A 3,106-nucleotide genomic window follows, 5' to 3' on the forward strand; every position below is an offset into this window, starting at 1 on the left:
TCCTTTTGCGAAACCCCAACCTCTGGTGCTTCTCACCAATCATTAGCCATTCATTTCTAGGGAGGAAGAGTGCGAGAGAAGTTGAAGCTGTTGACCCAACACCTCTCAAAGAAAAGGGCAGTGTCGGGCTGAGGTGGGAATGTGGAGAGAAGGAAATGTCTCTTAGGTCAGCAAATATTTTCCGTAAAGGGTCAAATAGTAATATTTTAGTCTTGGGGGGTCACTTATGGCTCTATGTTGCATATTCTTCTTCTTTGCTTGCTTCCCAACCCTTTAAAAATGCAAACACTGTTCTTAGTTGGTGGCCGGTCCAAAAATAGGATATAGGCTAATTTGGTTGGGATTGGGGAAAATCTGAACCCTTAATCCACTAATTGCCAAACCTTAGGCCAGTGCTTAATGCCCGATGACATGGGTCAGGATGAGACTTTCCTTAAAGTGGCTCCAAGGCCATACTGTATCCTAGGCCCAAAATTCTTTCCCTTTCTATTTCTTAAATCCACTTATGTCTAGACATGCAGTTCAATCTATCAGTCCAGAGATGATTAAATGAACTTAAAGGCCAGCCAGCTGAAACACGGCTCCAGTCACACAGTGACAGCAGTATGCCAGTGCATTCACATCTGCATGTGCACTCTCCTTCATTCTTAAAGTCCAAAAAGACTAAAATTTTTGGCTTGTTAATTGAAGTTCAAAGATTAATACCACAATTCTTGCATTCTTGTTTTGCTCTCTCTATAGCAAGAGAGGTCTCCTGCAAAGTCTGGCTTCCCTCTGCAGCCTGACACCTTGGGCACAAGCCAGAATGCCCCATACCCTCCAAAGCTGACCTAATCCTAGGCAGCCAGTAGGACTCACAAGATTCGCGTGGCACCAGTCCCAAGCTCATCATGCTGAGGGAACACAAAGACATGAGCTAAAACTTCTTTCTGCCAACAGGGACTTCTCTCCTTCAAGCTGGCTCAGTTTCTGCCTCACAGCGGTCACATGGGGTTCTTCACTATTTAAATAAATCCTGTCACCTTCCCTCCACAAGTCCCCTAATTCTACCAAGAAATATCCTCCTATAGACCCAGCCTCTCACCCAGGCCAGGAAACTGTCACGATCCTGCCAGGCTGTACCTTATCCTAGCATCTTTCCTTCCCTATACCTAATCCCCTATGTGACTCAGGCATGTTTTCTCACAGTGCAGGCTATGCCTGCTTCTACATCTTGATATTCACTTACTAATTCCTGAAGTATTTCACACTGATTTTCCTGGTCTTCCCATTTTAAATCAGTGCAATGTTCTGTATATCTCCTGTAAGTGTCCCAATCATCCAAGGGTAGTTTCCCCATTGTCCTGATTGGTTTGCCACCTGGCACTTGGAGAGGGTGGTCCTGGAGAATTTCCTGAGCCCTGGTGTTCACAGGCCATCATTCCTTTGCTCTCTGTGGTCTCCCCATCTTCCTCTGTTGGATCACCTTGGCCCCATCCCCGCTCTGTGATAACTAAAGGTGATCATTAAAATGCCCCACTCATCTCTGATTGTAGCTTTTGGAACAATTAGGTCTGAGGATAGCTTTTTCCCCTTTCCAATCTGTTTTGAGATCTCCAGCCTTTGTGGTTTCCAACTTTTCTTCTCAGAGACCACAGCCTTTCCTCGCCAGAGTTTAATCAGTGTCTCTTTTTATTTTTCTGTTTTCCTTTTCCTTTCCCACAGCCAGTGTTCTGAATGAAAGACTGAAACTTGTTTCTTAAGCTGATCTGATTCTCTCTTGATTCACCGACTAAACCTAATTTATGGAGACAGCATGTTCCCGCTAAAGTCTTTTTAATTCCCTTCTAAGACTGGATTTGAAATAAATTCCATGGACTTTTTTTTCTGATTTTCATTCTAAGAAGATGACTTATTTGCTCTGTGATAAACCACTCTACCCCTCTCATGCTAGCCACTCATTTCCTCTGTATTTGCTCATTGATAAAATCAGCTGCTTCTTGTACACTTTTTGTAGTAGGCCTTCAGGACCTAAAAGAAGGGGAACATAATTCGGGGCAGCTGGTCTAGTGCCTCCCAGCACTAGGGTTTAAAGAACAGATTCACATACCTAAAGATTTTAGGTGCCCTTGCATTTTACAGTATTTCTGGTGAAGACACATTTAAAGGAAAGAAAACATGCCCTAGTTGCAAAAATTATTTTATGCACTTACAGCTGAAAACCGTGTATATGTGCATATTAAAGCTTTGTTTGCTTGGAGGTGAGCTGTCCCTGGAATGAAGAGACTCTCTCCCATGGACCTGCTTGGCTGAGCCTGCACTACCCGAGTCCTGTCCAGCTTCTGTCCAGACAGGGACCAAAGGCCAAGCGACCCCGCAGCCAGCTTCGGTGGCCTCCGTATGGCACTTGGCACCTCAAATGCTGGCCTTTGTGTTTGCTCACAGGTTTCCTTTATATGCTGGGTGCTGAGGCCCCCATCACTGGACTCTCCTTCTCTGAGTTTTGACCGGTTGAGATCAGGCCCATGGAACCAAATTAGGGACAGACTGAATTTTCTCCTCTCCTCTCTGCCCTCCCTTTCCCCCTTTTTCTTCCCATCCTCATCTTTTCCCCTCCCTCCTTCCCTTCCATACACGGATCTTGTTTTGGGATCCGATATCTTTTCTAACTGCCAAGGATATTAATTACCATTTACATTGTTATTTATTTTTAGTTTTTTTTTTTTGCGATTGCCTACAGTATCTGTTTTTACTTTATTTTTTTGAGTTTCTTCTCTTTGTATGTTTGATTCTTAATCTTTCATGTGAGGCTCTCCTCAAATGCATGAGGGTGTTTTTGATATATTTATATTTAGGAGCCATGTGCCAAAAAGTTGACTGAAAGCTGTGTGTGCATGTACTCGTCATTTGATAGAGTTCATGCAGAATGAGCTGCCATCTCTTTGGGAAACCAAATTCCTCAGCACTTAGGGATCATTTTTTATAGGTCATATAGATTATCAGAACAGGCCATACCAAAATTTGCCATTTTGGCGTAAGGATTAATTTGAATCGAAGGCCACTGGGGAAAAGCGGATACAGGAAAAGTTCTCTCCCCTCCCCCTGACTGTCTAAAAGTGGGTCATAA

This window comes from Pteropus alecto, unplaced genomic scaffold (assembly GCF_000325575.1).
Source record: "Pteropus alecto unplaced genomic scaffold, ASM32557v1 scaffold21, whole genome shotgun sequence".
NCBI classification, from domain to species: Eukaryota; Metazoa; Chordata; class Mammalia; order Chiroptera; family Pteropodidae; genus Pteropus; species Pteropus alecto.